Source organism: Enhydra lutris, unplaced genomic scaffold (genome assembly GCF_002288905.1).
Source record: "Enhydra lutris kenyoni isolate GAN:26980312 unplaced genomic scaffold, ASM228890v2 scaffoldscaffold66, whole genome shotgun sequence".
NCBI lineage: Eukaryota > Metazoa > Chordata > Mammalia > Carnivora > Mustelidae > Enhydra > Enhydra lutris.
Genome location: NW_019154150.1, coordinates 1,408,242 through 1,436,223, shown reverse-complemented (window position 1 = coordinate 1,436,223; position 27,982 = coordinate 1,408,242). Strand labels below are relative to the sequence as shown.

Here is a 27,982-nt window from a genome sequence, read left to right as displayed (position 1 = left end):
CCTTTTCTCACTGACTAAAATCTTTTTATCACACACTTGATTACCTACATACATGTATCTTTTTTTTAACTCTTCTGATCCACTCTTTGTCTCTGGGACAGTAGTACCACTGTCTTACTTGCTTCTGCTTCATAATACATTTTGACAAGCTCAGTGGTTTTTCATCTGTCATAAAACTCTGTCAGCATTAGGCTCAAAATATGTTTACTTCTCATTAAATTGGTTTTCTTTCTACCCCTTGTCCTGGGCCCTTACATTTTGTCTGGCAGCTTCTTCCATCAAGAAATTTAGAAGAAACTTTTTTAAAGTGCTCTGGCAGAGGGAGGCAGCTCAGTTCTCTCCCCTCTGTATCTGGGACAAATAACATATAATTGTTCATCCAGTTGGTTTTCTTGAGCGCCACCATATCCCAAGCCTTGGGCAAGGTAGTAGCTCTATAAATAGTAGAAAACCTGGTTTCTGACCCCTAAGGAGCCTTGGTTTTGGTGGGGCAGTGGTACATATCTTTCAGTCCTTGTAACCCAGCTGGTTGCCTTAGGTGATGGATTGAAAAAAGACTTTGGAAACCAAGTATTAGGTTTTATGTTCATGAAGTTTTTATGCATTTCATGTTTTGCCATGTCTGGTCATTTCTTGCAGTATTTGAACATACACAATTCATAATCTGCGCTCTGGATGGGTTTTTTAACCAACTTTTCTTGTTTAACTTTGACATACTAGATTTCTTTGTCACTTCTGGTGGAGGGTTTTAATAGCAGATTCCATACCAGTGTCCCAGACTTGGCATGAGTTTAAAAAAGAGTTTTTCTTTTTATTAATTAATTGTAACAAATAAGAAGGGAGTTAATTGGGGGCCTGGGTGGCTCAGTGGGTTAAAGCCTCTGCCTTTGGCTCAGGTCATGGTCTCAGGGATTGAGCCTCGCATCAGGCTCTCTGCTCAGCGGGGAGCCTGCTTCCCCCCTCTCCCTCTGCCTGCCTCTCTGCCTTCTTGTGATTTCTCTCTGTCAAATAAATAAATATTTTTTAAAAATAAAATAAAAAACAAAAGAAGGGAGTTAATTTTTTTACAGATAAAAAGCAGACCATTGGGCCAGTCTTTATTTTCAGGGCTGTTGATGTTGAAAAAATGTTAGCAGTTTGAATTGAGAGAAACGATTGTTTCAGATAGGAAAAAAGCGCACTTGGTCAGCCAGTTCTTCCCTTTTTTCCTTTGCTTTTTATCTTTTAAAGTTGTAGCTAATCATTTCTGCATGACAACAACATGAAATCCTGTCTGCATGTGACTGGACACCTGCCCCTGCCAAGTGGCTGTCTTCTGTGGCTTGCAGTTCTGTGTGCCTGTAAAGTCATCTGGAGGTACAGAGCATCCATGATCTACTTGGGGGAGAGAAAGGCATGCTGTTTCTGTGAAGACTTGTGGCCAGACTTCTGTTAGCCCACTGGAGAAGTGCGGCAATAGCAAGATTTCCCTTGTGAGTTTGGGAAGGGGATATGGGAGGGGAGTGAGGAGCTCATGTTGGTCAGCCTCGTAATGTACACTCGCCCAGACAAATGGTGTATACAGTTAATGAATAACTTTACCTGTGGTTGTTCACAGGCGAAAATAAAACCGTGCATGTCAGAATCTGAGAAGTGAGTTGTTCTTTCTGCTCTCCTGCTGCTGTGGGAGAGAACTGGTTCTACCCCAGTGACAGGGGAGGTGGAAATGTAGTCATTCAGACCTGCAGGCATCCAAAGGATGCTTTGTAGCAGGTGCTGTGCTAGGGAAATGCCAGAGGAGTAAGATAGCTCCTGTGCTGAAGGAATTTTTCTTTTTGACTGTGTGACACATGAGGAGCCACCCATAAAAGGGGAGGATGTAGTGTGAAAAAGATGTGATAGCAGGCTTCCGGACAGGTGTTCAGTTTTTAGATGTGAAGTAATGATAAACTTCATACATTCAGTTGTACAGAATGAAACATTGAAAACAAATATTTTCCTACCTTAATCCTTCCTCTACCGTAGAGACATTGAACCCTATATAGTTGCTTGGTTTTGACCTACAAAAATGACATTTTCATAGGATTCAACCTAATAAACACAAATGGGGGCATGTCTTGTTCTTTACCCTACTTTAAAAAAATCTAGCTACATTTTAGAATATTCACCCATCATACATGTAAGTCTGCCTTTGTGTGTTTATGTTTTGAATATGTATTGTGAAGTAGGGGCAGAGTTCTTTCACCACTTGGGTTTTCTTGGCTGAGGGAGATGTATCAAGGAAAGGAGAGAAGTGGGCCCATTACCTTCCCAGTAGGTTAATTTGGCAGAACCAGAAGTAGGGCATCTAGATTCTTGGCAGTGATTGATTGGAGGTGATAGATTTGAGAGGATGGTAGGCCTCAAAAATGAGGAGGAAAGATTGGGGCTGAATACAGTAAGAAAGCTGGCCTGGTATACACTGCTACTCAGTGTGGCAGGCTTTGTTTTTTTGGGATATGTGATTATTCAAGAGGCGAGGTAGGAAGTACTATGATGTAAACAAAGGCAGACATATTTGTGGTACTCTCATTTTCATATTAACCACATTTCATCATGATAATCTGTCCATATTTACATATTTGTGGGTTTTTTATGATTTTTTTTTTTTTATTTGATAGAGATCACAAGTAGACAGAGAGGCAGGCAGAGAGAGGAAGGGAAGCAGGCCTCCCGCTAAGCAGAGAGCCCGCTGCGGGGCTCGATCCCAGGACCCTGGGAACATGACCTGAGCTGAAGGCAGAGGCTTTAACCCACTGAGCCACCCAGTCGCCCCCATATTTACATATTTGAAAGGAAATAATAAAATATGAGGGACGTTATTCTAGTTCAAAGGATTTACAACTAAAATAGCATAGGTAGGATATGTGCAAGCCTCGTCTAAGATGGTGACCGTGGCTCTAAAAGCAGGGACACCTATTTGACAGGTTTTGTGCAGATGGAGGCAGGCATCTTGTGCTTGCAAGCGCAACAGCAACGGTGAAAGAGGAAACAGAGCTAACTGCTCCAAAAAAAATAAGATTGCTCGCTAACCAAAGATGCATGGGCAGTGCTGACATGGTGTGGTACCCTTATTTGTATCCATTTCTGGTGATAACTGAATAGAAGTTCCAGACTTCCCCTGTTGCTCCTAACCAATGATAATGTCATAGTGAAAACTCGTTCATATTCACAGCCATTGACAGATTAAAATTGTTGAGGTATTTTGGCTGTTTTTGGAGGAAGACTGTGTTTGGGGGAAATTGCTGACCGTTAGAACCTTAATTTTCCAAACATTGTAACTCCCAGTGTATCCTGCTGATACAAATTTATTGCTTCAAAAAAGGCTTGTTTTAAAGATTTTATTTGAGAGAGAGAGAGAGCAGGGAGAGGAGCAGAGGGAGAGAGACAAACAGACTCTGTGGTGAGTGTGGAGCCCCATGCATGGCCCAAGGTCACGACCTGAGTGGAAATCAAGAGTCAGATGCCCGGGGTGCCTGGGTGGCTCAGTTGGTAAAGGGTCTGCTTTCAGTTCAGGGCATGATTGCAGGGTCCTGGGATTGAGTCCCACATTGGGCTCCCTGATGTGTGGGGAGCCTGCTTCTTCTTTCCCTCTCTCAGTCAAGTAAATAAATAAAAAAATCTTAAAAAAAAAAAAAAAAGTCGGATGCCCAACTGATAGAGCTACCCAGGTGCCCCCCAAAAAAGCCATGTTTTAGAGAGAGGGTTTCTGGAGTGAGAACTAAGTACTTTACCTGTATGGAGCATTCTTTGTATCCTTTCTTATGTATGCTTCCAGAAAGATGCCTCTATTAAGACAAGGGAAGCTAAATATTTTAGCAAATATTCAAGTCCCTAATGTGTTCTGAGCACAGAGTTAGAAGTATTAACTCCAGCTCTACCTTCAGAGCACTGGACAGTTGTACCCAGAATAAATTAAATTCTAAAGTAAATTCTATGTCATGCTCCCAGTCAGCCACCTCTCTCTTAATACTACATACCACTTTTAGTATTTTGAACAGTACTTAAGCCCAGGAGCCACCAGTTTGGTATTTTCAATCTGTGCTATTAGATGATCTTTGTCTTCTGCCGCTTATCATTTCCTTTCCTGTGATGGTCTTCTGTAGTCACAAGAGATTTAAGAAAGATGGTACATTTTTTTTTTAAAAAGATTTTATTTATTTATATGCCAGAGAGAGAGCACAAGCAGGGAAAGGAGGCTTCCCAGTGAGCAGGGAGCCCAATGATCCCATGATCCTGGGACCACGACCCGAGCCTAAGGCAGATGCCTAACCGACTGAGCCACCCAAGCACCTCAAGAAAGATGGTAACATTTAAGGAAAGAAAGACTCATCCTGATCCTTTACTAAAACTAGAAAACAAATCATACTTATGTCCAAAAAATATGCATGCATTTTCTGCTGAGAGAATTAGCCGTGATTCAGAGGCTTGAATAAGTTTGGTCAGGGTGTGAAAATTGGACCAGTTTACTGACACTTAAATTAAAAGACTATAGACTACAGTGATGTCACACAAGATGACGGAGTGGGAAGCATTAGAGGTCAGTCCCTCTACAAAGTCAGCCGTTGACCTGGAAAGAGTATTTTGGAATCAACTATCTTGGAACTGTGGAACCTGATTGGATGGAGATGTACTTCATGAAGGGATAGACTGCTGATCTTTCCTAAGTGAGTGCTGTGCTAACAAATGGACAATTCCAGCTCTCAGCAAACAACAATCAGCAATCCCTGAGGAACAGGGGAGTGAGATTTCCAGGATACCACATTATAATACTCAGAATGTTCATTTCTCAACAAGAAAAAAAAGTGAAGCATATGAAGAAACAGGAAAATGTGACCCATTCACAGGAAAAAAAGGAACTGGACAGAAGCCATCGCAGAGGAAGCTTAGACATTGGAATTAAAAATTAAAACATTAAATTGGGGTACCTGTGTAGCTGACCATCCCAACTCTTGATTTTGGCTCAGGTCATTATCCTGGGGTCGTGGGATTGAGCCCCATTTTTGGGCTCCGTATTCAGCAAGGAGTCTGCTTCTCTCTCCCTCTCCCTCTCCCCTGCTTGCCCTTGCACGCTCTCTCTTTCTAAAATAAATAAGTAAATAACTCTTGTTTTTAGAAAAAAGACTTTAAATCCACTGTGTTAAATTACTTGGCCAGAGGAAATCATGGACAAAGAACTAAAGGTAATTGAGAATATACAATGTCTGCACAAAATGAGACCATCAAGAAAGAAATTATAAAAAGGGAACAAATTCTGGAGCAGAAAAAAAAAGTACAGTAACTGAAATGAAAATTTTTTTAAAGATTTATTCATTTATTTTAGAGAGGGAGAGAGAATCTCAGGCAGACTCCCTGCTGAGCAGGGAGCCCGGTGCAGGGCTCAATCTTACAAACCTGAGATCATGACCTGAGCCCAGACTAAGAGTCAGACACTCAGCCAACTAAGCCACCCAAGCGCCCCAAAATGAAATTTATTAGAAGGGTTTGGCAGCAGATGTGAGCAGACAGAAGAAACGATTAGCAAGCTGAAGACCATCAAAATTATTCAGCCTGGGGAACAGAAAGAAAGAAAGAATTACGAAAGATGAACACAGCCTGAGAGATCTGCAGGACATCATCATCCATGCCAAATACACTTCATCGGCGCTCCAGAGGTAGAATATTTAGAGAGAAAACATTTGTGAAAATCAGATGGCCCAAAACTTCCAGAATTTAATGAATTTACACATCTAAGAAGCTTAATGAATTCCAAGGAGGATAAACTCAAGAAAACTACACCAGGACACATTACAATCAAGTTGTAACTTGAATTTGCAAAGTAACAAGAACTTGAAAGCAAGAGAATCAGCTTGTCATATATAAGGAATTCTAAAGATGTTCACACTTGATTGCTCATCAGAAATCATGGATGCCAGGGACACCTGTGTGGCTCAGTCATGTAGTGCCTGCCTTCAGTTCAGGTCATGATCCTGGGGTCCTGGGATCGAGACCTGTGTTGGGCTCCCTGCTCAGCAGGGAGTCTGCTTCTCCCTCTTCCTGTATCCCTCTCCCCATTTGAGTGCGTGCACGATCTCTCTCTCTCTCTCAAGTAAATAATATCTTAAAAATTACATTTATTATTACTATAGCAAGCCACTGTAAAACTCATCCTAGTTCCCAAATATTTCCAACTGTATGCTTTCCAGGTCCACAACAGAATCACGCTCCTTAGTTCCTTGTATGGTGTGACTCATTCTAGCCAGTGAGCTGTAAGCCGATGTGACGTGTCATCCTGGGCTGGAACATTTAACTGCAGGAGCAAGACCCCCCAGTAGTTTTCACTTAGCCGAGACACCCAGCAACAGTCCGTATCGTGGCTGCTCCTTCAGCTGGAGAAGGAATGATGCAGAGCCCGTGGAAAAAATTACATTAAAAATTCCATTAAATACAAAAAATATCAGTAAATGAAGAGTTGAACAATGGGAACATAGACATACGGAAAACAAATGGTATGTGGCAAAAGTAAATCTTTCCTTATCAGTAATAACCAAGTCCTCTTCCCCAAGCATCTCACGCACACAGCCTTTACTTCTTACATTGCTCCCGTCTGCAGCTGTTTTGTGCCTAGTCTCTGGCTGATCTGTACTGTATTGTCAGGCTCGATGGAGCTCAGCATCTTCTTTCTTCTCATCTAAACTTCAGGGAGTGCAAGTCAACCTCCCCATGGTCTTTGATTTGATTTCTGCCTTGGCCACCCACCTTGAGAGATTCAGTTGTCTTCGCTGTATTTTGTTTGCTTTTCTGATTCTTGCTGGACAGCCTAAAACAGAAGTGTCTTAGAATAAAGAGGAGCCTGTCAGCCGTCTCCGTTGGCCCTGGCTGTGACAAGAGGGAGAGATTTGGGTCATGCCATCAGGCTGCGTGGTTTGCAAAGAATTTCTTCTTACGGACACACATTGAGGACAGTTGGTTCCCTCTGGTGCTGTGCTTCTGCTGCTGGAGGTGGAGGAGGTCCGAGGGCCACTGGTAGGGGGCTGAGCTGGGAGGGTGGTCCTTGACTCCAGACGAGGTGCAGGACTGGCAGGTGCCATGGGCTTCTACTCTGAGCTCTGGTACTCCTCCACTGCTGATTTTCCACCTTGCAGAGCCAGGTGGGAATAGCAGGCTTGCCGCACGTATTGTTTACTGCATTGTCAGACACCTGCTGAACCTGCCAGGTTGGGGGAAGAATGCAGTTATTAGGGTCAGCAGAAGGGGAGGAGGGACTTCCTATCATGGGGGTGGCCCTCCACCTTGGGTTTCTTGGCGTCACTAAGGTGGCCATCACACTCTGGTACTTCCAGTGCTGTTCGTGAGTCCTGGATCCCACCCATAGCCCATGTTCACGACCTTGGTCACCCTGGGGGTCCTTCTTGTCATGAGGCACTTTATGTAAGATCTGAGTTTCTCCTTCTGGCCATATTTATCCATGGATCCCTCATAATATTTTCTAATGTTCCTCTATTGCTGGGGTTGAGGGTCATAGTTTTCTTGAGGTTTTCACATTCAAGAGGTAAGGATATTGGAATGTGGTATTGCCCCTTTAGGATCTTCTTTCATAGCTCTCATTAGTCCTCTCCCACAGAAGGCAGGGACACCAGTGACGATGGTGACAGAATGATTAGCATGTTTCACACATTCACATTTCACATATTCAGAGTGGGTGAAGGGGGGAGTGTGGGGCTGAGGGTGACTTTGGATCATTGTACTTTTGGCACAGGAAGGGTTCTGGGGTAGTATAAGGGAGGCTCTTAAAATAGGTTTTCTGCTTATGGCCAGTGGTGAACTCATTGCTCAGGCCAAAGTCTGCAGTTTTTACTTTCAGTCGAGTGTCACAAAGCAGGTTCTCTGCTTCAGGTCCTTGTGGATTATTCCCTACTGCACAGTGGCTACTAGCTGCTGGAATTTGCCTCTGGCTTCTTTGTCATGTGGCCATGGTCCACTGTAAACAACCAAACAGGTCTCCTCCACTAACGTACTCCCAGACAAGGAATAGTGCTTCCTCAGTGTCAGTCACCTCCACTTTACAATATTGGTGTGATTCAGGGTCTTTGTGCTGTGTGCTTCATAGAAAAGTGCTTCATGGAAAAGTGCCTGGAAACGGGAGGAGCTCTGCTGACTCTCCTTAATGACCTTCACAGCCTCTGTCCCTGTCAAGATGTGCTGGGCCACCTTCACCATTGCAAAGTTACCCTGCCCAATGGTCTCATAATTGGAGCTCATAAATGAAGATATGGGTAATTAGTTACCAGAGATGGCTGCAAGGCCCTACTGCATGGTGATCTGCTAACCATTCTAAGTGGCAGTGCCAACTGTGCTAACAACACTAATACTAATGATAGAAAATAAAATTATGCTTACTAATTACGCTAATAAAATAAAAAAGTGAGAAAAGAAAATGAAGAAAAATAAGAAAATAGAACCAAAAAGAAAAAGGAAAATAGAAAAAAAAAAAAAGGGAAAAACAAAAGAATGAAGAATGAAGAAAAAAGAAAACAAGATGGAAAGAAAAAAAGGAGAAAACAACCTGTCAGGTACCAAAGTCCATCAGGTCACCAAAAACAAGCTTTCAGGGCTTTAAGGACCAAAAACCTAGGCCCAGCCAGGGGCCCAGATGGGTGTTTGTAATTCCATTGCAGTGGTGGAGGGCAAGAAATGGACAAGTAATGCTGGGGATAATCTACAAGGGTTTTCTCACTTTTTGGTCTTAAGACTTCTTGTTCTTTTTTATTTATTTATTTATTTATTTATTTATTTATTTTAATTTTATTTTTTATAAACATATAATATATTTTTATCCCCAGGGGTACAGGTCTGTGAATCGCCAGGTTTACATACTTCACAGCACTCACCGTAGCACATACCCTCCCCAATGTCCATAATCCCACCCCCCCTCTCCCAACCCCCCCCTCCCCCCATCAACCCTTAGTTTGTTTTGTGAGATTAAGAGTCACTTATGGCTTGTCTCCCTCCCAATCCCATCTTGTTTCATTTACTCTTCTCCTACCCCCTTAACCCCCCATGATGCATCTCCTCTCCCTCATATCAGGGAGATCATATGATAGTTGTCTGTCTCCGATTGACTTATTTCACTAAGCATGATACCCTCTAGTTCCATCCACGTCGTCGCAAATGGCAAGATTTCATTTCTTTTGATGGCTGCATAGTATTCCATTGTGTATATATACCACATCTTCTTTATCCATTCGTCTGTTGATGGACATCTAGGTTCTTTCCATAGTTTGGCTATTGTAGACATTGCTGCTATAAACATGCGGGTGCACGTGCCCCTTCGGATCACTTTCTTGTTCTTTTTTTAAGATTTGTTTATTTCTTAGAGAAAGTGGGAAGCGTGGGTGGGGGTGGTGAGGAGAGAATATCAGAAGCAGCCTCCCTGCTGAGCAGGAAGCCCTGTGCAGGGCTCAGTCTTACAACTCTGAGATCATGAAAGAGTCAGACACTTAACTGACTGAGCCACCCAGGCACCATGCCTCCCTGCCCCCCCCAAGGGACTCCAAGAGCTTTCTGTTTAGGTGGATTATTAGAGAGTAATATTTACTTTATTGAAAATTAAAATCTGTTGTGCTTCACTGGGCTTTTCCTTTCTAGTTTGGAAATCTGTAATAATTTCTGGCATTAAATACTTCAGCATTTACACTTAAAATATTCATTTCCTTTTGCTTAAACTCTGGTCTCAAAATGATGATATGTCTGTTGGCATCACAGTATTGTAGGAAAGAGTTTTGTCACATACAACACAATAAGGTACATTATTAACATCTGTAAAGCTGCTGGATAATGACAAATAAAATAGCTGTAGAGTACACACAAAAGGAAATGAGAAGGGACTTAAAATGTTTTACTACCAAAGTAAAAATCAGCTGAACACAAAAGAAGATAGTGGTGCAGAATAACAAAAAAGCTGTAAGGCTTACAGAACACAGACACCAAAATGACAGAATTAAGTCCTTCCTTAACAGTAATTTCTATAAATATAAATGCATTAAACTGGAAAAAGACAGATTGGCAGATTGGCTAGAAAAACCTGATCCAATTATTTATTTACAAGAGACTCAGTTTAGATCCAAAGACACAAAAAATTTTAATATGAAAGAGTGGGAAAAGAGAATTCACATAAATAGTAACCAAAAGAGAGCTGGGGTGGCTGTACTGAGATGAGTCAAGATAGATTTTAAATCGGAAAAATTTGCAAGGGACAAAGAAGGACATAAAAGGTTCAGTACAGCAAGAAGATAAAATAATGGTAAACATTTACACATGTAATGACAGGTCAGGAAATTATATGAAGCAGCCCTTCCCTTTTGTGGCCATGGCGCAAGTGCCCTCAGCCAACATGAAGTTTAATCCCTTTGTGACTTTTGACCAGAGCAAAAACTGTAAATGGCATTTCAGTGCACCATCCCACATTCACAGGAAGATCATGTCTTTTCCTCTTTCCAAAGAGCTGAGATGGAAGTAAAAGGTTCGATCCGTGCCCATCCGAAAGGATGATGAAGTGCAGGTTGTGCGAGGACACTACAAAGGTCAGCAAATTGGCAAATTATCCCAGGTTTGCAGGAAGAGGCATGTCCTCTACATTGAACGAGTACAGCGAGAGAAGGCGGATGGCCCAACTGTCTGTGTGGGCGTTCACTCTAGCAGGGTGGTTATCACTAGACTAAAACTGGACAAAGACCGCCAAAAAGTCCTTGAACACAAAGCCAGATTTTGCCAAGTAGGAAAGGAAAAGGGCATATATAAGGAAGAAACAATTGAGAAGATGCAGGAGTAGAATAATCTTATATGCAACTTTAAATAAAAACAGCTAAGGGTCGCCTGGGTAGCTGAGTCTGTTAAGCGTCTACCTCTGGCTGGGGTCATGATCCCAGGGTCCTGGGATTGAGCCCCACATTGGGCTGCTTCTCCTGCTCCCTCTGCAGCTCCCCTTGCTTATGCTCGCTCTCTCTGTCAAATAAATAAAATCTTTAAAAACAGTCAAAATGAAAAAAATTCTATGAAGCAAAAATTGACAAAAAGATGGAAGAAGTAGATAATTTTACAATGATATTCAAGAGTGGGTAGAACCAGACAGAGAACAGAAGTGAGGAAATAGAGAACTTCAATAACAATAACCCAACCAGATCTAAGAGACACATACAGGACCCCACCCAGAAACAGCACATGTGTTCTTCTCAAGTGCACATGGGACCTTCTGTAGGACACACCTGCTATTAGGCCACAGTGTAAGTCTTGGTAGCAAGATAGATATCATACAAATTTCTTTTCTGACCATAGTGAAATGAAGTTAGAAATCAGTAACAGGAGGAAAACTGGAAAATTCACAAATTTGCGGATGTTAAACATGCTCTTAAAGAACCAGTGGAGTGGGCCAAAGATGAAATCACAAGGGAAATTTTTAAATACTTAGAGATGAATAAAATGAAAACACGATATACTAAAACTTATGGGACACAGTAAAGCAGTGCTAAGGGAGGAATTCATAGCGATAAATGCTAACATTGGGGAAAAAAAAGAAACCTCTCTTTTAAGATTTTATTTATGTATTTGAGAGGGAGCAGACACAAGTAGGGGGTAGGGAGGGCAGAAGGGGAGGAGAGGGTGGGAATCTCAATGCTTGACCCCGGGCTGAGCACAGTCCCAGCTGGATTGACTTAAAGAAAAACAACTCCCATTTCTAAAATTGGAAATGAACTTTATTGGGAATTTACTACCTATTCTACAGGGGGTAAAAAAGGATTATAAGAGTCCTGTGAACACTTGTACAATAGATTTTTATAACCTGGATAAAATTAATAAGTTCCTGGAAACACAAACTATCAAAACCAACTCAATAAAAATCGTACTTTTGTCAAGTAAGGAGATCAAATCGGATCCTGAGATCTACTGGCAAATAGATTCACTAGTGAATGCTAACTAACTAACATTTAGTTATCAAAGAAATCAAAGAGGGGAGGAACACTTACTAAATTTTCATTCTATGAGCCAACATTGCTCTGATAACCAAGGCCGAGCAAATGCTACAAAAATTAAACTACAGGTCAGTAGCCCTTACAAATACAATGATTTGAGAATCTTGAATAAAATACCAGTAAATCAATTAGCAATAATCGCACCTCGGATAAACCTCATTGGCTACGATACTGCCACTGCGCAAAGCTTAAAATACCAGTAAATCACATTAAGCAGTCTGTTAAAAAGATTATACACCACGAGCAAGTGGGATTTGTTCCTGGAATGCTAGGATGATTGCACATCGAAAAAGTGATCGGTATAGTACACATTTATAGAATGAAAGGAACAAAAAAAAAAACAATACATGATCATGTCAACTGATCCAGAAAAAGCCTTTGACGAAATTCAGCAGCCTTTCATGACTCGAAACACTAGGAATAGAAGACTGTTACTTCAGCATGATAAAAGCCATATATGAAAAGCACCCAGTGAACATCATACTGGTAAAAGACTGATATGATAGTGCTTCCTCTGATTTAGTTCAGGGACAAGGCAAGAATGCCCACTTGCCACTACTTCTATTCATAACTGTACTGGAAGTTCTAACCAGAGCAGTTTGGCAAGGAAGAGAGAGAAAAGACATCCATATGGGAAAGGAAAGAGTAGATGCAGATGACGTGATCTTATATATGTAGAATATCTAAAGATTTCATACTAAAAAATGAAAATAACCTGTGACAGCACTAATAAACTAATTCAGCAAAGTTGCAGGAGAGAAAGTGAACACACAAAAACCAGTTGCATTTCTGTATACTAACAATGAACCTAGCCAAAGAGGAAACCAGGAAAACAGTTCCACTTATGATAGCATCAAAAAAAGTAAAATTAGCTTGGTAGGAAAGACCAGTACTATCTGATTTCACTCATATATGGGATCTAGGAAATAAAACAAATGAGCAAAGGCCAAAAAAAAAAAAAAAAAAAAAAAAGACACAAACCAAGAAACAGACTGTTAACTCTAGAGAACACACTCATGGTCACCAGAGGGGAGGCAGGTGGGGTGATGGGTGAAATTGGTGATGGGTATTGAGGGGTGCACTTAGGATGAGCACCTGGTGATGTGTGGAAGTGTTGAGTCACTGTATTGTACATCTGAAGCTAATATAACTGCATGTTAACTCTACTGGAATTTTTTTTAAAAATTGAGTTTAAAAAATTAACTTAGTGTATGAAAGACCTGTAAACTGAGAACTATAAAACTGCTGGGAAAAATTAAAGAAGATATAAAAAGATAGGCATGTCACGTTTTTGGCTTAGAAAACTTAATTTCATTAGGATGACAATACTACCCAAAGCCATCTACATATTCAGTGCAATAAAATTTCAATGACTGTTTTTTGCAGAAATAGAAAAACACATCCTAAAATTCAGCTAGAACATCATGGGACTCTGAATAGTGAAAACACTGTTGAAAGCTCAAAACAAAGTTGAAGTCTCCCACTTCATGATTTCAAAACTTACTGCAAAGCTACAGTAATCAAAATGTTGTGGTACTGGCATAAGGGAACATGTGTAGATCAATGGAATATAGAGCCCAGAAATTGACCTTCACGTACAGGATCAGTTGAACTTGCACAGGGGTGCTGAGTCCATTTAGTGGTAAAAGGACAGTGTCTTCAACAAATGGTAGTGGTCCTGGGAAACTCTACCTGCAAAAGAGTAAGCTTGACCCTTATTTATTAACCATGTACAAAAATTAGATCAAACCAAAGGCTTTAAGAGTTAAAACTATAAAATTCTTGAAAGTAAATATAGGGGGAAAATTATGACATTGGATTTGACAGTGATTTTGTGGCTATGACCCTGAAAGCACAGACAATGACAGGAAAAACAGGTAAATTGGACTTCATCAAAATTAAAAACTGTAAAGACACTATCAAGAGAGTAAAAAGACAATCAGAATAAGAGAAAATACCTGTAAATCATATATCTGATAAGGAATTAGTATTCAGGATATGTAAGAACTCCTACAACTCAAGAACATGAAACTCAATTAAAACTGGCACAAGACCTGGATGGACATTTCTTCAAAGAAGATATGCAAATGGCTAATTCACACATACAAAAATGCATGTCACTAGTCATTAGGGAAATACAAATCAAACCAACAATGAAGTACCACTGCACACTGATTGTTATTTAAAAGATGGGGGTGGGGGGCTCACCTGGGTGGCTCAGTCAGTTAAGCCTTAGCATCTTTGTCTGCCTCTGGCCCAAATCATGATCCCGGGGTTCTGGGGTTGAGCCCTGGGGAGTCTACTTCTCCCTCTGCCACTCCCCCTGCTTGTGCTTTTTCCTGCTCTTTCTTTCTGTCAGATAAATTAATTTAAAAAGCATGTGTTGGGCAGGACCTGGAAAATTGGAACCCTTGTGTATTGCTGTTAAGAAGTTGAAACAGGGGGCACCTGGGTGGCTCAGTGGGTTAAGCCTCTGCCTTCAGCTCAGGTCATGATCTCAGGGTCCTGGGATGGAGCCCTGCATCGGGCTCTCTGCTCAGCAGTGAGCCTGCTTCCTCCTCTCTCTGCCTACTTGTGATCTCTCTCTCTCTCTCTCTGTGTCAAATAAATTAAAAAAAAAAAAAAAAGTTGAAACAGTGCTGGTGCTATGGAAAGCAGTTTGGTTGTTCCTTAAAAATGTAAACAGAGTTACTGTATGTCTTGGCAAACTCACTTTTAGGTATACACCTAAAAGATTTAAAAATAGGATCTCAGAACAGATACTGATACACTGTTGTTCATAACAGAATGAGAGTCAAAAAGTAGAAGCAACCCACATCAGCAGGTGAAAAAACTAAGCAAAATACAGTATATGTTAACTAACTCGAACTTAAATAAAATTAATAAAAAAGGATAAGCAAGATGTGGTATTATTTACATGCAATGGCATGGTAGTCACTGTAGGAAAAAAGTTCTGATGCATGCCATGTGTTGAACCTGGGAAACACCATGCTGAGGTACACTGTAGGTGAGGACAGATACTTTGTAATCCCACTTCCCTGGGCTGTTTAAAAAAGGACAACTCAGAGGCGCCTGCGTGGCTCAGTGGGTTAAGCCTCTGCCTTCGGCTCAGGTCATGATCCCAGGGTCCTGGGATCGAGCCCCACATCAGGCTCTCTGCTCTGCGAGGAGCCTGCTTCCTCCTCTCTCTCTCTCTGCCTGCCTCTCTGCCTACTTGTGATCTCTGTCTGTCGAATAAATAAATAAAATCTTAAAAAAAAAAAAGGACAACTCATAGAAAGTAGAGTAGAGATTATTAAGGGCTAGAGGAGCGGGACCTAGGTTATTATTGCTTAATCTGTATGGAGTTTCTGTTTGCTGTGATGAAAAAGTTCTGGAAATAGATGGTGATGTTGCCATCACCACAACACCGCAGTGTGATGTTCTTACAGATGAGGAAATTAAGATCAGTACCTTTTCTTCATCCAAACTCTTCCTCTCAAATCCAGACTGCATCTTAATGGACAGATCTCTGACCTTGAAATGTGATTTCATAAATCATGTATTTATTACCACCTCATAGTGTGCTCAGCCGTGCAGTGTCATGTGGTGGGGAAGCACGTGGAGTTACGGAATATGAAATGTTCATCCTTTTTCCTTGTTTTCATGGTAGTGTTGTGTTTCCACCTTAAATTAGTACTTCGTAATGACGTCTCTAAAATGTTGTCCGAGCAAGCTGTGCATTGGTGATCCAGTTGGGCAGGTGGATCTTTATTTTGCCAAAATCTTAACTAGCACAGTTTCAGTCCAGTTAAACCTTCCTTTCAATAACTTTTGAAAGAGAAACAAAGTGTTGTGAAACTTCGTACATTTCTGTTCTTTAGCATTTCCTTTTCAGCCTGAAGAGCTGGGCCTTGTGCTTAAGCATTACAGTTCCGCATTTTTTTACCTGAAACCTCAAGTGGCTGAGCTTCTGTTAGCTTTTCATATCTAGCCCTGGCCGGCTGCTGACCTTCACATGGCAGCTTGACTGGGGCAGGGATGCCCAGTTACTTGGTTAAAACATTCCTCTGGATGTCTCTGCAAGGGTCTTTCTGGAAGAGATTAACATTTGAATCTGTAGACTATGCAAAGCAGATTGCCCTTGTCCAGTTGTGAAGAGTCCTGAGTAAAGCAAAAAGCTTGAACAAGAGAGAATTCATCTCCATTTGAAGGTTTTCTCCTGCCGTGAAACTCAGACTGGATCTTAGACCATTGGCTGTCCTGGTTCTCAGGCCCTTAGACTGCAGATCTTGGGACTTCTTGGTCTCTGTAATTGTGTGAGCTACTTACTTGTAATAAATGTCACATATATAAACTTTATATATATGTGTGTGTGTGTGTGTGTGTGTGTGTGTGTGTATAATTCTGTATGTATTTATGTGATCTTACACATTGTTACATAGGTAAATCTTATATATATGAAGTTTATATTTAACAACATTTTATTTTATTTATTTTTTTTTATTTGACAGATCACGAGTAGGCAGAGAGGCAGGCAGAGAGAGAGAGGAGGAGGCAGGCTCCCTGCTGAGCAGAGAGCCCGATGCGGGACTCGATCCTAGGACCCCGAGATCATGACCTGAGCCGAAGGCAGAGGCTTTAACCACTGAGCCACCCAGGCGCCCCTAACAACATATTTTAAATCTCCCTTGAAAGTAATTAGCAAACTGTGAGCTTCTGTATGGTCCCAGCAGAGCCATTAGGTTCTCTTCCTCCATCTTGGTGGTTCTCTTGGTTCTGTTTTCTTTGGAAACCCTGACTGATAAACTTGGCATTAATAATAGAGTCACTCTTTCCTAAAGACAGGTCCCAGAGCATCTTTATACTGATCCTTCATATACCTCTGTTTCTCAGATCCCTTTTTTTTTTAAAGATTTTATTTATTTATTTGACAAAGAGCAAGCACAAGCAGGGGGAGCAGCAGAGGGCAAAGGAGAAGCAGGCTCCCCACTGAGCAGGGAGCCCTAGGTGGGGCTCCATCCCAGGACCCTGGGATCACGACCTGAGCAGAAGGCAGACATTTAACCGACTGAACCACCCAGGCATTGCATTTTTCTCAGATACAGCTTACAATTCAGAGAACTAGTGTCTGGTTTGTGAACAGCTGGGTGACTCTGAAAGTCAGTTGTCACCTAACCAACAGGCTTTTGATGGTTAAGCCTTTGAGTAAAAGTGAGGAAGTTCATCATCCAACAACCGTAACAGAAGTGAGATGTAGAAATGAAAGGATGGGTCGCTTTTGAGTGAGTTAGAGCTGCAGGAGAACACTTAGTCTCGAGGTTAGTGAACTCAAAAATGTTTTGGACTAGTGGCAACTGAAATCTTTTTAAATCCAGTCTTCTTTTTGGAGGGGGTGGCAAGGCAAAATCGTGTCATTTCCTACAGTCAGTCCCATATTGACTTCAGGTAAATTGTGTATCTCTGTAAGGTGTTTCATTGTTTACAAAGCTGCTTTACCGATTTGCACATGGAATCCTCCCTACAACCTGAAGAGGTGGCCAGGAAGTCTTTCTTACATGTGAGGAAGAAAGTTGAATTGTAGCTGTGAGAATTTGTTTATAAAGCTAAAGGAGGTTAAAATGGTAAATTTTATGTTATTTATATTTTGCCACAGTAAATCATAATATAAATTATAATACAGTAAGAATGCTTTCTATAACTTTGTTAGTAAATTTGAAAACCTCTTGGGGTGAGGATACTTCTCACAATATTGAACTAAAAAGGACAGGTCGTGGGGCGCCTGGGTGGCTCAGTGGGTTAAGCTGCTGCCTTCGGCTCAGGTCATGATCCCAGGTCCTGGGTTCAAGCCCCACATCGGGCTTTCTGCTCAGCAGGGAGCCTGCTTCCTCCTCTCTCTCTGCCTGCCTCTCTGCCTACTTGTGATTTCTCTCTGTCAAATAAATAAATAAAATCTTTAAAAAAAAATAAAAAGGACAGGTCGTTTTGTTCTAGACTACAGGTAGGTTTTGTTGTATGAAGATTAAAGATGAAAAATGGTAAGGAGGAAGGGCAAGGGAAGGGCAAAAACGGAAACTTCAAGGTTTCTGCTCACCTTCCCCAAGAATTACAATGTTTACCAGTATTCATATCTTTTCAAGCCCTTCTGCCCCAACCCAATAAACTAAGCAGAGGATGTTACGTATTCTTTATTACAAACTTTTCCCACACTTCTTTTTTTTTTTTTTAAGATTTTATTTATTTATTTGACAGAGAGAGATCATAAGTAGACAGAGAGGCAGGCAGAGAGAGAGAGGGAAGCAGGCTCCCCGCTGAGCAGAGAGCCCGATGCGGGACTTGATCCCAGGACCCTGAGATCATGACCTGAGCCGAAGGCAGTGGCCCAACCCACTGAGCCACCCAGGCGCCCCTTTTCCCACACTTCTTAACTTTCTAAAGTCTTACCACCTTGCAGCCCTCTAAAACAAAAAAACAGGAGGGACTTTTATAATGACATGGAGGATTACTTAAATCTGAATTAGTAGTCAGGGCCTTCTTGCCTGGGAAGGGGGACTGGCAACTGGTTAAGCACACCTTGAAGTACTTCAGAAGGTTTTGTTTGAAGCATTTCTGCATATTGAGGTTCCCTGGCAGGTCTACCAGCCCCTGGTAAAGTTGGGGAATCCTGAGGATTCAGTATCAGAAACTCTTTAACCAGATTGTAATCTGACCAGAGAGCATGTCCTAACAGCACTGCTTCAGGAAGCTTCCCTTCCTCTAATGTGGAATAGCCGTCTCTTTTTAAAATGTTCTGTTATGAAAAAATTCAAGTAAATAGAATCATAAAATACACGAACACACACAAACTCCTACCTAATTTCAGCAGTTGACCCTTGAACAGTACAGGGCTTAAGGGTGCCAACCCCCCTTGTGGTCGAATTCTAGTATGACTTCTGACTCTCCAAAAACTTAAGTACTGATAGACTACTATTGACCAGAAGGCTCACCGATAAACAGTTGATTAACACTTGTATGTTAAATATATACTGTATACAGTGTTTTTACAATAATGTAAGCTAGGGAAAAGAATATGTTAAGAGAATAATGAGAGAAAATACATATAAGTACCATACTGTAAAAAGTCCACATATTAGTGGACCCACACAGTTCAGATCTGTGTTGTTCAAGGGTCGACTATATTTGCTCCCTATCTGTTCTTTTGGTTGAACTAATACAAAGTAAATTAGAGGGGCACCTGGGTGGTTCAGTCAGTTAAGCATCTGCCTACTGCCCACATTGGGCTCCCTGTTCAGCAGGGATTCTCCTTCTCCCTGTGCCCCTGCTCATGCCCTCTCTCTCTCAAATAAATAAAACCTTTTTAAAAAAGAAACAAAGTATATTAGATATTATCATGACACTTCACCCCTAAATGCTCAAGTCTTTTCATCTAGATGTGGTCCCTTCCCCGCCTTCCTTTTTTTTTTTTTTTTAAGGTTTTATTTATTTATTTGACAGAGAGAGATCACAAGTAGGCAGAGAGGCAGGCAGAGAGAGAGGGGAAGGGAAGCAGGCTCCCTGCTGAGCAGAGAGCCCGATGTGGGGCTTGATCCCAGGACCCTGGGATTATGACCTGAGCCGAGGCAGATGTCCAACAGACTGAGCCACCCAGGTGCCCCCAAACCAGTTGTCTTAACAGAATGTTCCACGCTCTGGGTTTGGCTGGTTGCATCTTTTGATACTTAAGGTGCGTCACTAGCCCTGCTATTTCTTGTGCACTGAAAGTTAGATCTAAAAGCTTGGGTAAATTTAGGTTATATGTTTTTGATGAGACTATTTCATAATGTCTGATTGTCCCACTATTATTAGTGAAGGTAACTTTAATCATTATATCAAGATGGTTACAGCTGTGTATGTGTCCTTTGCAGCCTCTTGTGATTAGGAAGTGATCTCTTGAGGTGCTGTTTTGGTGACATGTAGATAGATCTTTAGTTTCCCATCCACCTTTCACCTAGGGCATTAGCATCATTGATGATCTTGACCTGAACCTTTCATTTTCATTAAGGAATGTAAAATGATTTTTTTTATTTCAGTCATTCCTTCTGTATTCCTCTTTTTTCTTTTCTCTTTTTTTTAAAGTAGACTCTACGCCCAATGCAGGGCTTGAACTCAACGACCCTGAGATCATAACCTGAGCTGGAATCGGGAGTCAGACATGCAACTGACTGAGCCACCCAGGGACCCCTCAGAACGTAGCTGCTATACAGCTGTGTAAACGTTTCTTATATACCGAGGCTGCCGTTTTCAAGTGTCTGTATTCAGTGGAGCACATCAGTATTGATGTTAATTTTTTGCTTGTTTAGGTAGAGAGACCAACTGATGACAGATTTGTTCAGTTTAGGAGGCTTTTTTTTTTTTTTTTTTTAAGATTCCATTTATTTATTTGACAGACCGAGATCACAAGTAGGCAGAGAGGCAGGCAGACAGAGAGGAAGGGAAGCAGGACCCCCGCTGAGCAGAGAGCCCAATGCGGGGCTTGATCCCAGGACCCTGAGATCGTGACCGGAACTGGAGACAGAGGCCCAACCCACTGAGCCACTCAGGCGCCCAGGAGGCATTATTTAAATGTTTTTCCGAGGTGAATTAGGGAGGGTGGGTGGGAGAAAGGGGCAGGAAGGCCGTTCTGGTTGGAAGCAGTGTCCCTGGCAGAGTCAGAAGTTGAAGAGTCTAGAGCGCTGGAAGAGGACTGAGTTTGGCAAAACGAGAAAGTTGTGGCTAAGAGAGCTGTTTCTTTCCGGGGATGGGAACAGTGTGTGCAGTCCAGACTGTCTCGGTACTACTCATCACTCACGTGGACTGGCTGGGAAGAATTACCAGAAGGATACTGGAGAGAATCTTAGGGAATTCATTTCCAGCCCGGCTTAATGGGAGGGAAGGTTGTCATCTCTGTGGAACGCCTCATGGGTTCTCATCTCTCCCTTTTTGATTTCTTAAGGTTCCCCAAGGGTCCAGTGATTATACTTACTCAGAGCTTGTCTCTGTTCATTGCCAAATGCTCTACACAGTTAGGTGGTTTCCTCTTTTTTGGCTACTGTGAATAATGACACTGAGAACATTTGTGTGCAGGTTTTTGTGGGGAATGTATGTTTCGTTTAATTTCTCTTGGGTTCGTCTCCAAGAATGGAATTGCTGGGTCATAGGGTGTGACTCTGTGTTTAACTTTCTGAGGGACTGCCAGCCTCGTGCAGGGTGGCCGCACCAGTTCACCTTTGCCCAGCAGTGTGTGGGATCTGGTGTCTCCGCACTGCCCATCAGCGCTCGATTATAGTCATCCTAGTGGGTATTCTCTTCCATCAGTTGTTTACCTCTAGTCTTCTCAGGAGTTGCTGGATTTGGGTCATGGTGCAGCAGAGATGCTCCTTGTAGGAGCTGGGCAGGGGAAGTATGGAGAGGCAGGTTACCGTAGAAGGAGAAGTCGGATGTGGTAAGCAAATAGACCAAAAGGGAGCTGGGGCCAAGCCTGGCAGAGTTGGAAGAGTTAGCCCAAGGAGCTCTGGCTGTGGTAGCAAACACCGTGTATTTATAGCAAAGCAGGCTAACTAGAGCAGAGCAGCTCTGAGGCTGAGGAAATGGTCAGGAAGTAATGAGGATTCAAACTGGGGTTGTGCAAATGAAAAGAAGAGGTTTGGGGAAGATTAGTTATGGGTAGGACTAGATCAGATGTAATGGTTAGGGTAGAGGAACATTGAAAATAGTTTTGAGTCTGAGAACAGGAGAGAATGTTCCCCTTGGGCAGATTTGGGTGGGTGGAAGGTTTCTGTATGTAATGTGACTCTAACTGCTAACAGAACACGTGACAAATGTGCGTGCAGCAGAAAATTAAAGAAAAGCCTTTACTGGAGCCCAGATTTGACATCCTGAATGAAGTGGGAAGTGTCGCAAGGTCACTGCTTCTTCCATGTCATCCCCTCAAATATCTGCAGATAGCCTCTGATCACTTTCTCTTTTTTATAGAACAGCTTAATTGAGGTATAATTGCCATATAGTGAACTGTACATGTTTACACTATACATGTTGAGTTTTGATGTATGCGTGTGTCTCTGAAATTGTCACCCCAATCAAGATGATAAATCCATTACCCCAAAAGTCTCCTAAGCCCCTTTATAAATCCTCCCTCCTGCCTACTGCCCCTTCCTTACGCATTCCCAGACAACCACTGACTTGCTTTCTAGTTTGCATTTTCTGTTATTTCATTTAAGTGGAATCTGTGTGTGTATACATTATGTATATGCACATACAGTAGATGTACTTTTAGGGGAGAGATGTCTGGCTTCTTTTACTCAACATCATTTTGAGATCCGTCCATGTTAAATGTCAATAGTTCATTCCTTTTTGTAGCTGAGTCTTACTCCTTTATAAAGATGGGTCACAATTCATTCTCCAAGTGATGAACATTTGCTTCCAGTTTTTGACTGTTACGTATAACCCTGCTGTGAACATTTGTGTACAAGTCTTTGTCTGGACATATGCCTTAATTTCTCTTGGGTAGATACTTAGGAGGGGAATCGTTAAGTCATTTCTTCAAGGTTCATTTTAGCACTTTTTTAAAAAAAGATTTTATTTATTTTTATTTTATTTTATTACAAGCAGAGGAGAGTGGCTGGCAGAGGGAGAAACAGGCTCCCTGCTGAGCAGAGAGAGCCCAGTGTGGGACTTAGTCCCAGGACCCTGGGATTATGACCTGAGCCAAAGCAGATGCTTAACTGACTGAGCCACCCAGGCGTCCCATATTTTAGTGCTTTTTAGTATATTCACAGGATTGTGCAGCCGACACAACTCTTTCATTCCAGAACAGATCTTCATCACCCCAAAATGTATCTTTAATTTTTAAAATGTTTTTTCTGTCTTACATTCCCACCAGCAATACTGTTCCACATCTTCCAGTTCCATATCCTCACCAATACTTGGTGTGGTCATAAAAAATTTTTTTAACCAGGGGAGCCTGGGTGGCTCAGTGGGTTAAGCCTCTGCCTTCAACTCAGGTCACGATCTCAGGGTCCTGGGATCAAGCCCCACATCAGGCTCTCTCCTCAGCGGGGAGCCTGCTTCCCTGCTCTCTCTCTTTCTGCCTCTCTGGCTACTTGTGATCTCTGTCAAATAAATAAACAAAATCTTTTTTTTTTATAAAGATTTTATTTATTTATTTGACAGAGAGAGAGAGAGAGATCACAAGTAGGCAGAGCAGCAGGGAGAGACAGAGGGGGAAGCAGGCTCCCGCTGAGCAGAGAGCCCGATGTGGGACTCGATTCCAGGACCCTGAGATCATGACCTGAGCCAAAGGCAGATGCTCAACCCACTGAGCCACTCAGGCAACCCTAAACAAAATCTTTTTTAAAAAAATATTTTTTTTTTAACCATTCAGGCATGTTGATAGTTTTTTTTTTCTTTTTAAGATTTTATTTATTTATTTGACAGAGAGAGATCACAGTGGACAGAGGCAGGCAGAGAGAGAGAGAGAGGGAAGCAGGCTCCCTTTTGAGCAGAGAGCCCGATGCGGGACTCGATCCCAGGATCCTGAGATCATGACCTGAGCCGAAGGCAGCGGCTTAACCCACTGAGCCACCCAGGCGTCCCGTTTTGTTTTTTTTTTTTTTTTTTTTAAGATTTTATTTATTTATTTGACAGAGATCACACAAGTAGGCAGAGAAGCAGGCAGAGAGATAGGAGGAAGCAGGCTCCCTGCTGAGCAGAGAGCCCGATGCGGGGCTCGATTCCAGGACGCTGGGATCGTGACCTGAGCCGAAGGCAGAGGCTTTAACCCACTGAGCCACCCAGGCGCCCCTGCCTGTTGATAGTTTTATCTCATGGTTTTTGCATTTCCTTAACGAGTAATATTGTGGCTTATCTTTTCACATGCTTATTCATCTTTGGTGAACTATCTGGTTACTCTTTCGCTTATTTATTGAGTTGTTTGTTTTCTTACTGAGTTTTAGAGTTCTAAGTCTGTTGTCAGATACGTGGTTTGCACATATTTTCTCCATCTTTGTCTTCTCACTGTATTAACAGCATCTTTTGAAGAGCAGAAGTTCTTAATCCTGATGAAGTTCAGTCTGTCAGTCCTTCTACACGTTGTGCTTTCGGTGTGATACCTAGGAAATCTGCTTAGCCCACATTTCTGACAATCTTGAAATAGAACTAAATTTTAAACTAAGCGCAGGGTCTTCGTTAGGTACCCAGGGGGCATTTACATTTATCATCTGTGTCCTTCACCAGATATACTGGAGAGTCAGAAATTGTAGGGGTCATAAATAAGCCAGTTATCAGTTGCCCAGTCATCTGTCCGTTATGTGAGCATGCCTGTACTTAGCCAGCTCTAAAATGATGTGGGGTTCCTCACCCCCATCTGTCTCCCATGTTTCCTGACCTGGCTCTTTCTGCTGTCAAATGAACGCCTTAAGAAAGAATCAGTGTTAACTTAAGAAAAATAAAATTTGAAAGACAAATCCTCTATCTTTCTCTTCCTAAAAAATCCAAGTACACATGACTTTTTTTTTTTTTTTTTTTAACATAAGGCAAATAATTACATGGCTCCTCTTTTCCATGAAAAACTTTGTGATTTTAAGGAGTTTCCTGAACCTGGGCTTTCCTCCCTCTGGAGTCTCTCATCTCTGGGTGTGGCTGGACTCCCTTTGTAAAAGGTAGTTATAGAGCTGATTAGAAAGGATATATTTTTTTATATTTTTATTTATTTGACAGAGAGAAATCACAACTAGGCAGAGAGGCAGGCAGAGAGAGAGGAGGAAGCAGGCTTCTGTGGAGCAGAGAGCCTGATGCGGGGCTGGATCCCAGGATCCTGGGATCATGACCCGAGCCGAAGGCAGAGGCCCCAACCCACTGAGCCTCCCAGGCGCCTCTAGAAAGGATGTGTTTTAATTTTAAGTTATGTATTTGGAAAATTTCCTCAGTTGTGGGGCTCATCTCAACACAAAGAGTGAAGACTAAAATATGTTCTGTAATTGCACTGGTTGAAGGATTGAATTGAAGAATGTTGTACTGGGTGAATAAGGGACTTACTCCATTTTACTAGGAATCAGTAATAGCTCCAGAAATTGAAGAGGTGGGGAGATACTGGGCCTAATAGTAATGAGCCGGCAGTCATTGATGTCTCTGGTTCCTTTACATCTTCATTCTCATTCTTCACAGAAGCATGGGAAGATAAAACTATCCACTTTTTACAGATTTAGGAATTCACTATAAAAGGCCCAAGGAGGACAGATTATTTACCTCAACTTGCCCAACTGGTAAGTTTCAAAGCCCTGATTTGAGCTAGAGCTTCTCGGGTCTTCTTGGGTCCCAAAGCCCTCGGTTTGTCTGTTGTCCCGGAGTTTGTCTTGCATCTGAATATGGAGCAGAACTGAGCTGCTTTTGGGGAATAGTATTGAGAACACTCCTGAAGTCATAGCATTCCGACCTACCTTTGTATGACCAGCTTTGGAGTATTAGGAATCTCAACACTCTTCCCATTCTCTTCTTACGAGTATTGATTTTGCCTCTGAAGATAAACCAAACACACTTAAAACTTCGTTAGAAATGTTAGCTGTTAAGCTTATGATAGTTCTCAAGAAAAGGTAAGATCATACTATCATTTAAATATGAAATGAATACATGTCAAAGATTTTATCTCATTAATTGAGAAAATGGGGAAAATGTTATAACCAAAGAATACAAAGAGCAGACATTAAGTGTAGGTCAGTAGAGTTGAGAGGAATATGCACGTGAGCACAAAACTGGCCCTTGCCCAGGGGAATAGAATTCCCCAGCTAGAATTCATTTGCTTATCCATAGACAGGGGTTCTTTATGACAAGTCAGGTCACCAGTCGGGTCACTGGCAGGGGAGGGCTGGAGTCAGCACAAAAGAAAGTGCTCTAGATTTAGAGTCTAAATAATGCATAGTTTCCCACTAGAGACATCCCATGCTGCTTTTAATTTCAGATTTGCTTACAGAATATGAGAATCTGTAATACTGTTTTACTTCTTTTCTTCCACATTCAAGTTTTTAAATACTTGTTTAAAAATGGTTTGGGTAGTAAGGCTTTTCTGAATTTAAGTCCCAGTGATTGCATATTAGGCTTAAATCTGTTCATGTATTTTGGAGACATCATATGAAGTATGTTTTGTTTTGTTTTTTTTTTTAAAGATTTTATGTATTTGAGAGAGTCGTAGAGAGCGCATAAGGGGAGGGGCAGAGGCAGAAGCAGACTCCCCACTTAGCAGGGAGGCCAGTGCGGGGCGCGATCCCAGGACATGGAGTCATGATCCGAGCCGAAGGCGGACGCCTAACCGACTGAGCCATCCAGGTGCCCCTTAAAGCTAATGTACTTAAAAGCATTTTCTACTTTGAGTATCTCTTCTGAGGATGATAGCCACTGAGCTTCAGCCCTTCAGACAAGTTGTCAGACTTGCAGTACTCCTGCATTCCTAGTATCTGACTTGAAGAGAGAATCAAGGGTTTAAAGGTCTGTAGAACCATACACATTGGGTAAGAGTTTGCTGCTCTGACTTGTATTTCCCCTAGGGGTAACTTCCCCACCCTCCTCCTAATATCAGAGAGAAATGCTATATAGCCACAGTTTTTGATTCCTTTGATCTGTTAAAAAGAACATTCAGCTGAGTAAGTTTTCAAGATCTTTCTGGCTTTATTCAAGAAGTCCTGAATAAGGCAGCGTCCCATCTAGCAAAGAAGGGAATTCCAAGGAGCTGTACAAAATAAAAAGACAGGGAAGTTATACTAGTAATAAGTGGATTGGTCGTGAGAAGATCTCCTGTGGGGTACAGCTGGGGTCTGTCAGGCAGGTTACTTCACCAGTGTTGACCAGGTAATTCCTGACTGACTGGTTTAAGATTCCATTTCTGGGAGCGGCCAGAACTATAATTAAGTCTCAGTTTGGTGATGCTGGGTTTAACCTAAGTGACTTCATTTTGTGCCTGTTGTCTTTTTTTTTTTTCTTTTTCCTTCAAAGATTTTTAATTATCTGACAGAGATCACAAATAGGCAGAGAGGCAGGCGGGGGGAGGGGAGTAGGCTTCCCACCAAGCAGAAAGCCCGACGCGGGGCTTGATTCCAGGACCCTGAGATCATGACCCAGGCTGAAGGCAGAGGCTCAACCCACTGAGCCACCCAGGCACCCGCCCCCCCCCCCCCCCCCCCCCCACCCCAGACCAATTTTTTTTTTTTTTTTTTTAACAGCTCTTATTCTTTGGAGAGGTGGGGTTGGTATGGTGTGGTGGTGAAAGAATTGAAATTGAAGTTTACCTTTTCAGTGAAACGGGAATACCTTTGGAACTGAAAGGGTTCTTGGATATCCTGAAGCCCCAGCAGCCATTGAGGGTCCTTGTACCCTTCAGTTAAATGTGTGAGGAGTGGGCTGCCATGCAGGGAGAGCCCTGATTGGGGTGTGTTCATGGGACAATAGCAGGAATGCTAGAGAGGAGAGAGGGTGCTAATGCAGCCTTGACATGTATAGTGTGCCATGATTTCTGGCCGCTGCTTGTGTTAAGATGGGGACCTGTAGGCTGCCTGGCTTTAGTGAGGCTCTTCACCTCACCTGCATTTGAACAGTGTTTGTCTTGGTTTGTCTTGTCTGAGTTCTGGTTGAATCTGTCTGCCATTAGTCTCCATCCTTCCTCTATTGGGAGGGAAAAGGACCCATTTGTTTTCCATCTGATGTAACTCACCCTGCCTCTTTGACTTCTTTGCTTCTTTCTTAGTGGCAGTACCATACAGCATTGCCTAGGTTTCCCTATTTGGGACCTCTGGGTCGTGTGTCCACTGAGTGGTGGGAGTTAACTTTTTGACATCTAACCTGAACAGGTATGATACTACATTTATGTTATTTGTTATACTTATTTTAGAGCTTTAAAAAATTCCCGTGTGGGGGCATCTCTGGGTGGCACAGTTAGTTGGGTTAAGCATCTGGCTCTTGGTTTCAGCTCAGGTCGT

General features: G+C 42.1%; 1 protein-coding gene and 1 pseudogene across 4 annotated transcripts in view; both read left to right on the top strand.

The window, feature by feature from the left end:
• LOC111158993 (RAB7A, member RAS oncogene family) overlaps positions 1 to 27,982 on the top strand; it is a 73,795-nt gene that overhangs the window by 13,324 nt on the left and 32,489 nt on the right. Inside the window, exon 1 of one of the 3 annotated variants that reach the window (XM_022521349.1) lies at positions 27,820 to 27,853. The exons of the other annotated variants lie outside the window; for them this stretch is intronic. The gene's annotated coding sequence lies outside the window, so the exon portion shown is untranslated. Of the gene's footprint in view, positions 1 to 27,819; positions 27,854 to 27,982 lie in introns of those variants that run through there. 3 annotated transcript variants of the gene reach the window in all.
• LOC111158994 lies at positions 9,811 to 10,886 on the top strand (annotated as a pseudogene). The gene has a single exon (XR_002641392.1). The product of XR_002641392.1 is annotated as a 60S ribosomal protein L26 pseudogene (transcript).